The 15821-nt window shown below is 39.6% G+C and overlaps 1 protein-coding gene across 7 annotated transcripts in view; it reads right to left on the bottom strand.

Annotated features, from left to right (window-relative positions):
• The window catches only part of TBL1XR1 (TBL1X/Y related 1), a 117693-nt gene that overhangs the window by 57254 nt on the left and 44618 nt on the right, over positions 1-15821 (bottom strand). For 6 of the 7 annotated variants that reach the window (XM_054834961.1, XM_054834960.1, XM_054834966.1 and 3 more), the window contains exon 2: positions 8404-8468. The gene's annotated coding sequence lies outside the window, so the exon portion shown is untranslated. Of the gene's footprint in view, positions 1-8403; positions 8469-8586; positions 8604-15821 lie in introns of those variants that run through there. The other variant, XM_054834962.1, reaches the window with a different exon arrangement.

Genomic DNA, 15821 nt, shown 5'->3' with positions numbered 1-15821 from the left:
CACAGATCCCACTATACGTGATCATGAAGCCCATGTGCTTAAGTCTTACCTATTTTGATTATAAACACATATATATACACACACACACACACACAACAAATGCAGAGTAGCAACCTTTCCTGAGTTGCCTCCCAACACAAAGCCAGAGTTCCCATGAACTCCAGACACTGGGATGTTAGCACCATGATATTTGAACAGATTGCAGTTACGTTAAGCCTTGGAACATCCATTCTTCTTCCAAACCTGCTACAATACATGTCCGACCGCAGAGGCACAAAAAGCAGTCTGATGAAAATAAGAAGCAGTAGCACTCCAACAAGCATTACCAACCTCAGTGGGTTAATCCCTGCAACTGCCATGACACGGTCATAATGCAAGACAAAAATCAGAAGTTTATTTAGTTTGGGTTAGGAGAAAAAAAAATTCAGTTGAAAGACATGGACCACCATAGAGAGAACCACAGCATGTGTGATTAAAAACCAAAAAAGAGGCAGTGCTTGTTCTGTAGGCTACGAGGAGGTAGACCTACTGAGAAACTTCAATCAGTTTTGGCAAAGAGAACAGTGGAACAAAACCGGATGGGTCAATGAAAGCAACTTTGCTCCACAACACCCTATTCGCCACGGCTTTCAGCTTCAGTCAAAAAACAGGACACGCAAGAGTCTGCCCGCTGCCTGGGGTGGACTTTCTACCAGGTATCTAGTAAACTACAACAGCATAGGTAACATCTAAGTAATAACCGAAATGGAACGATTCAGCACAAAAGGATTTTGTTTTCAGAAAAAGTTAAATATAAAAGAAACTGGGAATTAGGCTAGTGGAAAGGTATGCCAACAATCTTTTCCAAGCTGCATTCACATTTACAAACTCATAAGCAAACTAGTTACTTGCTTATCATAAAAAGCATGAAATCTGCAGGAGAAAAGGCAGTAATGACCTTGCCTAGAGAGCAGCACATCACCTCAGGGGTGCCTGTGGTAGGAAATAACAACTTGTATGGTATCTTCTATTTAGAGCAAAACCCCAGCATCTCTAACACTGTTTCCATTTGCGAAGTATGTAATTAACAGTCAGCTCCTCACAGCGTTTCCTTGGGATCAAATTCCCTTACCTACTCCTCAGGTTACTTCCCATTTCCCAGATGGTCAGTCTCCAGCAAACATCATCTGCGCTTCAGCCACTTCTTGGTTAAATCCATTTTGACGGCTCATTAGTAGAATAATTTATCAACTGTTGCAAGAATAGCTGTTATAAATTTGTTTTCTATGTAAATCAGGTTCCATGCAACTAGGATGGAATTCCAGCCTTTTCAAATGCATTTTAATGTGAAATGCTGACATCAAGTCTTAAGTTCATTTGATTATTTTTTCAGTTTATGTTATTAGTAATCAGTTTTTCTGGCACTCTTTTCTGTTCCAGTTCAATCTCTCAGTTGAATTACTTGAACTCCTGGTGAACTGCACCAAAAAAAAAGGAAAATTAACTAATGCCTCATTTGATCTTGTGACCATAAACCCTGTGTTTTCATTCCCTCTTTAACCTTTGACCATCTATTTTTCCCCTTAATTTGTGTGTTATGTACCTGATAGTTTTAAATTTGTTTCTTTTATTCATGAAAAAAGAATCTGCTCTGACAGCTGATCTGCCCTCTATTCATTTAACCATTGCTGACTTTATTCTAGATTCTCATTAATAAGCACACACTTAAAACCCCTTCTTCATAGTTCATCATACATACATGGTTTTTGACTTACTGTAGTCTCTTTACCAGCAGTGCGTGGCTCTTCACAAAAAGTGGTGACTATGCTAATAAAGAAGCTTACAAAAGAGAGAAATGGCTGATTTTATAAAAGCTCAGTTGCCAGTTTATTACTTTTATTAAAGTCCTCTTCATATTGTTATGATGGACTTGAACTTAATTTGTGCTACTGGGTTTATCTATTTTTTTTTTAAACAGATGACAAACACCTGAACGCATGATAAAACATTTTTAAACCACACATAGACCATAATAAAATACGGTTCATCTACAGCCAAAAGAAATTAAATTAAAAGGGAAAATTTCATGAGTATCATTAATGAGGACAAGTATTCAAACTATGGCTCACGTTTGACGTCAATACCCTCCATTTGTGCAAATACTAAATTCATGGATGTCAATCCTACATACATATGCCAAATATCAACCCCAGAAGGATTCAGATCCCTTGCCTTGAATAGGTTTTTTACATATGCTCATTAAATCACAGTAAGAACACCACACGTGACCGTCATTTCCAAATACGGGTGCACTAAGCCAATGGCTGCAATCTTTATTTCCATTCATATGGCGAACTAGAGAACTGGCACATAAGTACAGGCTTCTAGATCTGGCATCCCTGGTGACGGCCATGCAGACACAAGGTCCCTAGCCTTTGATGGCCAGCAGGTCTCAGTTTCTCCCGAGCAAATAAAAAGTCAGTATACTCAACGTCATTGCCCTCAGCCTACAGACCTCCTGTTGTTCTGCAGCAATATTCATTATCTCCCAGCATCAACACCACTGAAAATAAGGGCAGCTTTTACTTTTGTTGACTTGAACCAATATCAACTTTCAGTTGACAATGAGAAAACCAGGATCAAGACCCGATCGTGGAAGTGACACATTTACATGGTCTGCTGTGAAATAAGCCCCGCTCTTCTCCAGAAGGTAACACTCACGTGCTCAGACACAAAAGAGCCTGTCCTGAGGTCTTCTCTGCAACATCCTACTTCATGTGCACCTATTATCCAGTTTAATTTTTTAAATATGCAACAAACTTAGTCACTGTCAGGAACATTTAACACTGTATTTCTAATTCTTTCATATAGTAGAGTGGGAAAAGGGTCATTTCAGGTTACACAACTTCACCATGGGCATATGGCAGTGAACCCACAGCAGAAACATAAAATCTCCCTCTTCTCTAAAGCAGATGGCATGCTGATCAAGTAAGATATAATCTAACGCTAGCTGCACTGCTACTGCTGCTATTAACTATTGAACTAAAACCAGTATAAAGTGCTAAAGACAGAAAAACCCAAGGCAGGGGAGGTAAAGGAGGAAGAAGATGACAAGGAAAAGAAAACAGAGTAAAAACTCTGTAACATAAGACAACCTACTGCAACAGAAACAGCCTCTTTTCAGGTACAGTTAAGATTTAAAACCTAGGAATGGCAATAGGCAAGGAACAGCAATGGCCCTCACCCTGTTTTAGAGGACATTCCCCTAGTTTGAGATACTGGCCCAGTTCCCTTTGCTCTTGTGATTGCACTGCACTGGGCACCTGCCAGGGGCTAAATAGCCTGGCTGCTTAGATAATTACATATTTATGATTCTGCCGAGAATTCTTAGTCAAAGCTTATTTCTGAACTGTAAAATGCTTAGAGAATCAGCAGTTCTCTGACAAATGCTACTTCAAAAAAGAGCCATCATTCCTTAAATTTTTTAAGGACAGTAGTTTCCCTTTCAGTTGATTCATTCAGTAGTGAACTTTAATGGTAGAAAAAGGAGACAAGGGGTGGTTTTCCTCTGAATCAGAAAGGGATCTTACTAATGTGTTTAACTTGCTTTCTGTAAAAAAAAAGAAAATTAAAAAACTCTTCCAAAAATGGATCAGAATGCAGTAGAACATCAAATTTTTAATGCTTATCACAATGCACACCCTACCACATCACACAATTTTTCTTCTATATTGCATTATTAGCACTTCCTCTTCAACACGTATACCACTAGATCAGTTAATTCATGCTGATCCAATAAATAGAACTTATGGATGAACACTCTGAAATGTAATTGTTTAGCCATAACCAATTATCAGACAAAATACATTGGACTTCACCTTCCTTCATTGATAATAGCATCCACTGATTTCAGAAGAAGCGGAATAGTCCAAAAATTTCATGTAGTCACTTAGTTTAGACTATTTCAGAAAGTGCTAGAAATAAATTTTTTTTCCTTTTAAAGCTGTAGTCCACAAACTGTACAACCAACAGCCTCAACAATAAATTTCATGAGCAGTTTTAGGCCCTACTACTGAAAGTGCTTTCAAGCTTGGTTAGTTTTATGCACACAAGTACTCCTTATTTATATCTCAAAAGAACTATTCCTACACTTGAAAATACAGGTACACACATATGTATGTATTTGAAGAATAAGGACCTTAGTCTTGCAGGGTTATTTATTCTGAAGCAACTATTCATGTCTCTTGCAGCCAACATCTTAAGTACTGTCAAGTTTCACAAACTCTTGAAAGCAGAGGTCCCTGTTCTCAGTATAATGAAAACCAAACTTCAGATTTACCATCTTTCAAAGGTCTGCCCACCTGCAGATATTCTTTTGTATATATTTATAGTTGTGAGATGACATTCAGCTCTTGGTGAAACAAAGTCAATTTTGCAACTCCAGTGCAAACTCTCGAGCTAGTGGCATGGACCTCCTGCGGTCCTTGGCAGGTGCCGGCAGAGGCAGGGCTTCCACACCAAACCCAACTCCTCCAGTTCCGAGTGCAGGCTCCTGCCCTCTCCCTTGCTTGTCTTCCTCTGCATGAAACCTTCTTAACATAGTGGACTGGCAGAAGATTAACCTGGCAGATAGATCAGCATTTAGATGTGTGTAGGTGTTGTGAAACCACAGGCTAATAGTTATATTCATTTATTTCTCCAGCTGTCTTCTAAGGAGTGGTAAGGTCACAGGACAACACTACAGAAGGCACCACAAAGGGGTTCAAAGAACAAGTCTTGCTGCAGAGTCTTGGGGAAGTTTCTGCAGACGCCTTCCAATCCCTTCACTGAATGCCTTTTTCTTTTGAGTGACTTCATCCTCCCCAGCTCCTCCAACCACTCCTGCCATTTCTGGGCTATATCTGCTGGGTAGATAATCACCTTGAAGTGTTGCACCAGTGAAAATTTCCTGGCGCAAGAGACTTAGCGCCTGCAGAGTTGTTCACCTGTAACAAGTCTCTTACATGTAAGAGCAGCCGAGGTAACACATAATGGGTGCGTTACACCTTCAAAACACAGTATGATATATTCACCTAAAAGTAGATGGCATTGAAGAGAATGGATTTAACACACCTACTTTGTATTCCCCTCAAGAGACTATGAGGACATGGCATAGCTGTCGACAACCCCACTTTCCTGGAGACTAAGTAACTTTGCGCTCACTGCCTATCCTCAGACGTTGCCTGTGTCAGCTTATAACAAATGATAACATCCTCTATCCTCTTCTGCCCGAGACATTTTAACTGATCAGTGTGCTGATCTTTGTCAAACTAACCATGCAGGAAGAGCTGCCAAGAGCCCAGGCACAGCGCTGCTCAGGATGCCTCTCACAAGGCCACCGCGTTGACTTTCTTGCTCTTGCTTTTATAGCCCTTGTCAGTTACTTTCTACGAAATTAAACCCATCCCAGCAAGCTGTTGCACGATAGTCACAAACAGATACTTCCCAGCTTTCTCCAAGTTCCTGGGTTTTGTGCGCTCCTTTTTATGTATGTAGATATGCATATCGATACGTGCACGCAGAAGCACACCCATATATGGCCACACATACCTATGTATACATACACACACACAAACGCAGGCCTGCTTCAATAACTTGTAGAAGACAGAAAAGCAACCTGTTTTGCTTCTAAAACTAGCAAGAGCAGCCTTGCAAGGTACAATGGAAAATGTCTCTCAGGTAAGCTACTTGATCCATCACATAACAAAAAAATTAATTTGCTGAAGCCTTTGTGGAAAACCTGATGGAATCTTCTGCTTAGGCCAGAGGTCCAGGACTTTTGATTTTTATTTCCAACACATTCATTAATCCTTGTGGCCGTGGATTAAATACCCAGTTTTCAGCCTCTAAATGAACTGTTGAAATCCTACAAGAAGTAGCATCATACATTAATTTTCCTTCACTTAACAGGCCTTTTTTGTTACTCCTTTGCATCTTTCCTTTGAGACTCTGAGGAATGTTACAGTTGACTGGAAAATGCAAAGGAGAACTTAGACCAATTTAACACAGCCATACTCTCTTTTAGCAGGCTATATCACAGTACAAATATTTTATTAAAAAAAAAATTGCCAACAATTACAATATGTTTTTAAGGAGTAACTGATATTTTACCCTATTTAGTTATCAGTTAACATATCATATATGATGCAAAAAATAAGCATCTTTTCCATACCTTTAAAATAGAAAAGCAAAGGGGAAAAAAGGATGTGTAACTGCTGTGTTGTTGCGTTTTTTTAGTACTAAGAAACAGAACTGACAATCATGATTTAAAAACTGATCAAAAATACTAGTATAATTTCTCAAGGGAATCAGAAATGAATTTCTGATTGAAATATATGTAGTGACCATGGGTAGTCAAGTTACACCAAGTTCTGTGTGGGAGAAGAACACAAACTGCTTTTTCCAGGTCAACCTCTGGCCCATACTTTGTCTACAAATATCAGAGAGAAAAACATCATAATAAAAGTCTTTTTTTTTTTTTTTTACTATAAACCAGATTAAGTTATGATTACTTTTGGGATGATGAAGAATGTGTCTAGCTTGTCTCTTAAATCTACATTCAAATGGTTTCAAAGTTAATTAAGAGATGAGTAATTGTTTAGAAATCTCTAGAATAATAAAATATAACAACTTATAGCACAAAAGCAGCCCTTAAAGAAAAGAGTGGGGAGTATTTCACTTCACTACAAGTAACAGTTGAGTATGTTTTATGATCACTGTAACAACTAGCACGCCCTTGAGACTGTGCAATTCTGAATTTCTAATATAATTTGTAGGGGGAAAATTAGGACAAAATGCAGTAACACTTCAAGTACAGTCTCTCAGTATTTTAAAATTTTATGAAGTATAAGGACTAGGTTAATATGGAATGAGTCATGTTTTTCAGAGAAGCAGTAACACAGACCTGTATTTTAAATCATAACTAAAACCAAGTTCAACTAATACAAAATAAAAAGAAATCAGAGCAGCTTTTTGTTGGAAAAAGGTCAACAACAACAATGAAAATTTAGCAATAATTGAAACTAGCAGTGCTCTCAGCTTTTCCTGGTTTGGAAAGTTAAAATTCCAGGCTAAGTGACCAGGTAAAATTGCTGCCTTCTCACTCAACAAATGTGTTCCCACCAGCTGAAATTCATCCCAAATCAATATAAACTTTACATATATCAACTCTGAGCCTAAACATCAGGCTATTACATGACAAACACACTTGGTGTATATCTTCTGATTTCAGTGTTGTATTTGCTTTACTTAGTGCCAAATATATGTTGCACTACATTTCACTCCACAATGTCTTTGAGAGTCAACAGAATTACTTACTATGTTTCAAAGTAATGCAGTTGTATTCAAGCAAACTCTCTCGAAGTGTCATTTTGCTCACAGGACAAAGACAGTGGAGAGGCAACGGTATAAATGAAGCTATAATTTATTTACATATTCTTTAGATCCATGCCCACGCGCAAAGCAGTGGAACCCAGCTCAGCTCTTAGATCCCAAATTGAGTTTTCAAAGCTAGTGGTTAAAAATATTATCCCTTTAACTTCTGTACTGAGTACAATGATCTAAAGATGCTTGAAATACAAAACTCAGGCTGGCACTTTATGCATTTATTTCTTAAGGCTAATGCTGCAACTACCATTCTTGTACTACACCTCAACTGTGACAACACAAGGCACCAAAACTGTTGAAAAAAAGATTATTTGATCAAAGCTGAAGCAGTAAGTTCCCGTCCCTCTCTTCAGACCTCACCTCTGCCTTCCATTTGCACAACTATCAGAAAGCAGAAGTAAACCACAAAGACAGTCTGCAACTACGAACTTCTAATAGTCTGTAACATCAAGTAATATTCCCAAGATGGAGTAAGAAGATCGCATCAACCAAGCCCCTTTCTATAGGGCCTAAGATTTTAATTTCACTAGTCTAATATTGTCAAATGTGCTGAAGCAAAACACACCTGACACTGCATTGATTTTTATTTTTTTTTTTTTTTTTAACAGGAGAAGCTGTTCATACTGAAACAAACTGCAGAGAGCACCAAGTGGGGGCAACAGAGCACTCAGCTTGGCTACAGCTTGCCCCAAACAGGCTTTTGGCCAAAAGAGGAAGCAAAACCAGTTACCAACAGGATGAGCTGTGTTATTGTCAAGTCACACTTCTTGCTTCAAAATTAACATGCTGCCCTACTTTCTACGGGATAAAATCCAGATACAATTTTAATATATTTATCAAACAGAATAAGGTCTAGATGTTTCTGAAAAAAAATTAAAATAATCCACTTGTGTACTAAAAAGTAGTTATTCTAAAAGTACTATTTGCAATACAAGACGGTTCACGGTACATCTGCAGGAAGGAACCACACCACCTTTAGTCAGTTAAAAAGGTACTTACCATTGGCAGTGCATTGATATGCGGAAGTTTTCCTTTCAGGTGCCTCTTGCCACAGAAGGGTGATGCTGACAAGGAAATAAGGAGACAAAATAGGAAACATAAATAATTTATTTTTTTGAAAACGGTGGTGTTAACACGATAGGACGTTATCAAGTATGGGCCTTCAGGGCTCTTGCAGCCTACTCTGTTCAAGGAGCTGAGTGATTACCACCGAATTTGTATACAGCCCAAAGCAGCAGCAATCAGGCACAGAAGAGCACGCAGAGCTGGGGTTTTGCATATATCCTGTCGCTACCCACATCACACGAACTGCTCCTGCGGGGAGCCTGAAACACAGACCTTTGAACAAATAAGCCTGTTGAATGAATACTTACACCATCAGACCTCTAGACAGTCGCACCCATTCAGCGGGAGCACACACAAACAAAACGACCTGTGTATGAAAATCCTGATGTCTGGATTTTGCCTTAGCTCTCCAAAAAAGCTTCGGGAAGTTAACTAGGCAAAATAGGCAGCTTACAGTATCTTCTGCCCATGCCAAATTTCTTCTGGAAATAAACCTCAGCTACTGATTTCTAAACACTCTGAAAAGCCCCAAACAAAAATCAACATTCCAGTGGTTTGACTTCCAAAATGGTTGCATCCACTGAAAAGCAGGAAAATGAGAGAGATCTGTTTTCCTAACACATACTGCACTAAATAACTCTGTTTATGTACCCAGGTGTGCCCATGCATCCAGTTACCAACTCCTGCAGTGACCTCAGTAATTAAAAAAACCAGCTCATACTAGTTGCTGACTATATATGATAATGTGTACATAACAGAAACCTTCCTAGTGTAATATTCAAGAGAAATATTTCCCATCTTCAAAAACCAAACAAAAACATAACAAAAAACCCCCATCCTCTCCTACATTTTAGTGATTTTCTTTACATAGCAATAATATTATGCATCTAGTTAAGTATAAGCAAACATTTGTTGACGTCCAAGTATACGCTAGCTTCATGCACAGTAATATCCATTTTTATTCATTAATGACAAGCAATTTTTATTCATGCTAATATTTCTGAGTGGTTGCTCACCATACAAATACTTGCCAGACTACTCTTCTTGTTAGGAAATAATCTAATCGCCCACTCAAAGAGCAGGAACGGGGACAGATGGACATGGGTGACTAATAAGGAATTATCCAACTATTTTTAGATTAAACTATTTACAAAGCATCTGTAAACTCTGTTCAAAAACTTTTACTATGAGTAAAGAATAACTACAGTTTTCGGGGCTCATGATCAACACAAAGTTCTCGCATGCAATTTTCAAGCTCAACCAGTAGGACATGGCTTATTATAAAGCCATTTTTGGACCCAGCCAAAAAAAGAGCTGCAGCAGTAGGGCTTATTTTATTAGAGATTTCACCGCACCACTAAGGCAGACAGAAATGTAACCTTCACAGTGCACAACCTTCACAGTGCACAACCTTCACAGTGCACAACCTTCACAGTGCACAACCTTCACAGTGCAAGCCAGAGGCGCTGCAGAGGATGCTGAAGAATGCAGGAATGCTGGGAATTGAAAGAATTTGCAAACATGCTCTTGTTCCCTTGCTTAGTTGTACTGAAGCCACAGAAATTATGTAAATAAGGCTGAGAAAAACTCCACTCCTCAAGTGGCACGGTTTCCTATGTAGAGCTACTCAGAAAGTTTTTCTTTTTCCACAGCCAGAGTTGCAGACCAGCAGAGAAGAGAAAGCTTTATCACCTTGCTCGGCAGAACCCCATAAACAAACATTACTTGCTTATAAGGAGAGTTTTCCTTAAAAACAGATCAACACACCAACCAACCAATATCTGCGCTCTTCTTTTGAGAACAGACTAAATCATTATAAAAGCTGTGTGTAGGGAAAGGCAGAGGAGAGCTCTGCTGCCCCGTTCTGAGCGTGACGCTTGGTTTGGGTTATTTCATTTGGGAAGGAACATGGCAAACATAAATAAAAGGATGATTGCACAAACATAAACCATTTTCTTCAATGAAAAAAGGCTTTCTTCAGTACACACTGCCCAAACTGTCTCTTTCCAACACCCCTCTGCCCTTGTACAATCTTTTGAGTGCTGTACTTATCATCGAAGCCAGAGAGGGAAACCTTTCCGTCTGATCTGTGGAAGAGGCTTCTTGTCCTTTGCTTTGTATCTAAACAGGGCAGTGACACGGAAACTAGCTGGAAGCAAAGACCCAAGAGAGCAGAGAATGTGAAGAGAAAGGGTTCACTGACTCTGCTTCATTCCTCGCTCATGTTAATTGGTTGTAGGCTCCAGTTTTAAATAAGAGCGCTTGAAATGACACAAAGATTTAGAAAACTCTGTGATGTCCTTCTTCACAATCAAGTACTCAATACGAATGCCTCATCAGCGGCTTTTTTCTTTCCACATTTATCCTATTGGATTTTGCCATTTTGGCAGGTACCTTGAAACAATGCAGATGACAGCTATAATATATTGATTTTAGACTATCTCTTGCCTTTATATACCAACCTGTTACAGTGATTTAAAGAGGTGACCAGGTGTAGTAACAGCTACACTATGCGACACTTCAAATAATCCACCAGATGCCCTTGAAGTTGATAAAGCACACCTGGGGAACGCACAGTAGCTTACAAGTTTGGATCTGTCTCGGAGGCGCTGGGGTTCACCACTGACTGATGACCAATGCCTTCAGAATAGTGCTCCCCTGAACTTGAAAAGAATTAAGATTTTGCTGCGTGCGTACCAACCTGTTCCCAGCTAGTGCTCACCAGCTTTGCCCACACAAGAATGACACACCTGGTGCCTGTGGCCCCCCATGACACCGTGCCCAAACGCTTGTTACAACATTATTTCCTCGGAAAGAGCATCCTGCTGCGGTGCACAGAGCAGCAGAAACACCTGAAGCCATAAACTCGAGACCTGCTTGCATGCAGAGGTGGCAAAAAGGTCCAGGCAAACAGGTTGCCAGAGACAGGCATTTCCCATCTGCAGGGCCAAAACTAACACACCAAACCAGCCACCAAAACAGCAAAGACCCATCCATGCTGCTAGCACAGGTTGGGCTGCTGTTACCAAGCAAGTAATAATCATGTGGTACCAAAGACGAAACCACAGAAAAACAACCGTGGCACTGCACGGTGACAAACACGGTTATAAACACGCAGCCCAGATGTACACTAACATTATTCCTTACCTGTTTACAAACATAATCAGTTCAAAACAAGACTTTCTCTAGAAGCTATTTACAAAAATGTTTAAGCAGTTTCTTCTAGAAACACCATCATTTATGCTATTTCCTCCTACCCATCCATTACACAAAGAGTTACACCAGGTTTGTGCTACAGCTAAAACAATGTTTTCTGCGTGAGCTTTGAATTGCTTCGGTTCCTCATGTGAGCTTGTGCACTCATGTTTTTCTTCTAATCCTCTTAGATCACACTGTTTATACTGCTTTCTGAGATTTTGGTACTATTTGAGCTTTAACAACAAATTTAGTCATTAGATGTTGTGCTTTGTGAATTACAAAAGCCTTCTAAGGACACAGTATCTTTTCTTCTAAATTCTCCTTGAGTATCCTGCTTTTATCTGGATTCAGTATCTGGAAAGTGTCCCCCAATCAAAACAGAATTAAAAATAACTAAATCCTGGATATTCCCTTCAGTAACTAGGCTGCAAAAAGCATTAGACAATAGTTTTTAAAAGCCTAAATTGAAAACTAATCACTCCATTGAATCCTTCCTTTCATTTGGTTAATACACACACACAAAAGTAGCGGTGAATCTAGTTCCGTGCTTGGAACATAAACAGAGCAAATCAGTTATTTATTTTAATCGTAATTCCACAGCGATGTACGGCAATTTTGTTTTGAAACAATTCAGCACTTCTACAATAACATCTGCTTTTTAGATCTAACAGAGAAGATGAATTGAGATAAATACCAACTCAAAAAAATACAAGAGAAACAAATATGTATGAGTGGTGAAAAAAAAAAAAATCAGGACCACAGACAAGACAGCATTAAAAACTGTCATCACCTGCAACTACTTGGTAGCAACAGTGTTCCTAGTGACAAAATAACACACGCAAACTGCGCCAACACTCCACTCAAGGAGCACAGCGGCGGCACAGCACCGGAGTGTGCTCAGATGGAGGGGGGTCACCAAGGGTGTTTTACAAGACCCTCGACAGGGAGGGAGCTCTCAAAGAATCCGAAACCTGCCCAGAGACATATCCATCTATATTCCTAAACTCTATCTGAAATGGCTTTTCTCTGTCAATTGAGAAATCTTTATTTCCTGATCTTTGTTCTATCTTTAGGCCTTTATTACAAAACAGGAAAAGTCAGACCAGAGCAAAAGAATATTGTAGCAGCTATATGCAAGTTTAAACACCAATTTCTATAAAAGTCAAAAGTTGAAGCAATCAGAGAAGATGGCTTACAGCCCACTGAAAGGAAAGGAAGCTAAACTGCTGGAGAGAAAACCATCTTAGCCAGGTTTATTAAAACCACATAACACAAAAGAGTAATCTTGTCAATACTCATCAGTTGGTACCGTCGGGGAAGGAGGAAGGGCGAGCCGTGCTGCAGCATGATTTCACTTGCAAGGCATTTAAATGAAATTCATTAGTAAGTAACCCAATTCACATAAACTGAAAGTTAAAGGATCCTAGAAAATGAAGTTAAGTGCAGTCTAGACTGGGAAAGAGTATAAACAGTTATTACTCAAAGCGCTGAGTGTTACATGAAGGGACTATGGCATCTAGAGAAGTCAAAAAATCCCACCTTCACAGACTGCTACATCTAGGACGGGATCTCACCTATGTAAATTCAAGGTGTTTTCTTATTTGCGTGTTTTCTGAAAATAGCGGACATGATGACTAGTGACATGCTGATAATAGTAGCTTATTGATAAATAATTTTTTGTGGTTTTATTCTAGCACTGAGTTTGAAATTTAAATTCATCACTGCAAGAATAATGAGAGAAAAGACTGAGAGTAACAGCCTGTCAAACAGGGTGCTCTCAGCAGACTCACTTCAAATTGGAACGAGAAAAAAAAATTTCCTTGTTTAAAAAAAAATAAATCTGATGTGCAGCATTTAGGGGTCACTTTGTTATTCTCAGTAAGTTTATTATAGAACTCAAATACATACCTAAAAACTGAACCAAGACACAAAATATATGACTTAAAAAAAAAATCAGAATATTTTTTTCCATTCCCTTTCCTCAAGGTAGGAAGAGTCATATTTCCCGTGATAGTCATTCAGCCTGCTCCAGCTTGCCAAATCGACTCAGCCGCTCCTCTCAGTAACAACCGTTCCCTTAGCACGCAGAGCCCCTTAACTCGGAGGAGCCTGATCGGAGGCAGGCACCTGCTTTTGCTACATGGCAACGAGTTTGTAGGGAACAGAGTTGTAAGGTTACCAGGACTTTTAAATTGGTCTCCACTTTGGGGATATGGAACAAAGCTCAATTGCTTCCCTGGGAAAAATACCTTCTTCATTTTCCGTGCTTCTGCCAACAGCGCCTGTCTCTGCTTTGGGATTAATGGTGGCCTTACAGAAGAACCAATCTAGATAATGGCAAGCATCGGAAATTGTTAGTGGGGGAAAAGCACAACTGTACGTTTCTTAAAGAGATTAATTTATTGAATTCATTAAAATTCTGTCTCAAATTTGCCATGCTTTGGGAGGTGGAATACATGTTTTAAGCAGACATCACATTCGGAACTGGGTTCAAAACATTTGAATACGAAAATCTCCACAAATAACAAGAGGACATGACACATTGTGTTATTTTCAACCCTAATGAATGTATTCACCATTCGAGCCCTGTCTGTGTTTCCCTCAATACGGGTACCACTCTCACCTTTACTTTTTTGGGCAACCAGAAGTCAAACGGAGCATTCTTTCAGAGTAAAAACTCGATCTACATTTTTGTCGAGTCAAGCTAATGAGCTGCAGAGGACACTTACATGATGCAGCGGGACTTGGGTTCTGCTGAAGACACAGTGTTTGCAGACAGTTTGACGTCAACAGGCTCAAGAATTCCCGCTGCGGCCACTGACCCTGAACATCGCATACGCCCAGTGCTGTTGAAGTTGCGTGCGTCTTTCTGTCTGAGAACACACGTTAGGAAGGCCGGTTGCCTTCCGTCTGCAGGAGTGCCTTGCAGGATATTTGCCCTCGCAGCACAGTATCGGGTTTGAAAACAGACGTGTACCAAAATGTTCTAAAAATCCCCATTACTTGTGATATTGGGCATATAAAATAATAGCACCATCTGAAGAACTGGGATCCAAGAATTCTTTTAATATAGCCCTCAAAATTATGAGTTACTTTTAATACTCAAAAGCACTTAAAAATCCATAGGTATGAAAACATTTTTCTGAAAACTTAAAGTCATACCAGAGGTCAAAAGTAAAGCTTGTGGTGGAGTCTGGGCTCACCTACTCCAGCTGTTCCTGGGATGCAGCGCCCCTAAAATAGGGTGTTTATAATGCATTCCAGATTCTTCCTAAAATTATTATTACTATTATTATTTTGTGCAAAGCCAGAGAAAAGCGTAAGCCTCTCATGCTGCCAAAAAAGGTAACACTGACTGCCCTGAAATCATCCAGTAAACATATCAAGGAATAATTAAGTATTTTTTCAAAAAATACTACTCATCAAAAGCTGCTGCACTTCTGCTTAGAGTCCCCTCTCATTTCCCCAGGAATTTTTCAAAACTGAGTGACAGTTGGTGCATAATGTACTCATGCAGTAGCACGACCTTTCTATAAAAATTCTGTGTCGTGGTTGTATTTTCACATGAATAACCTACATATTAAGCTCTTTTTATACAGGTAAACCCTGTGATTAAGCAGCAGTTCAAGTTACCCAAGCCAAAGCAACACACAAGGAATTTTTCCCTTTTTCAAATCTCCGCACCCTACCACCAGTAGACAATATCTTATTCTCTACAAACCCTCCTGCCTCTGCCCTTCCCGTACTCCCATCATTTCTCTAATAGGGTAATTATGTGGCATTGTAGGAGGGCTCTGACTCACAAGGAGTTAAAACCTACCCGGAGAGGGTTGCCGTTGTTCATGCACTGGTTGTCCAGCCATCCCTGCTAAAAGGACAACTTATTCTAACACAGAAGCTACTGAACTGTGACAAATTGCAGACTAGAGCATAGAAAAAAAGACTGTGCCTCATTACCATGGCAAGCTTGCCTGCTTCACAAGCAGGTAAGCCATCCCTGCAGCGGTGGCTACAAAACTTCGAGGGCAGAGGGACATCACACTCCTTCCCAAATAAGCTGCCTCTTGTCCATAACAGCTCCGAGGGTGTAGCTCACTTAAAGGTTTAGTTTTATTCTCAAGTCACGTCCTAGCCAAAACCTACATGCCACTGAG

Source organism: Grus americana, chromosome 9 (assembly GCF_028858705.1).
Source record: "Grus americana isolate bGruAme1 chromosome 9, bGruAme1.mat, whole genome shotgun sequence".
NCBI classification, from domain to species: domain Eukaryota; kingdom Metazoa; phylum Chordata; class Aves; order Gruiformes; family Gruidae; genus Grus; species Grus americana.
This window is presented reverse-complemented; position numbering and strand designations above follow the sequence as displayed.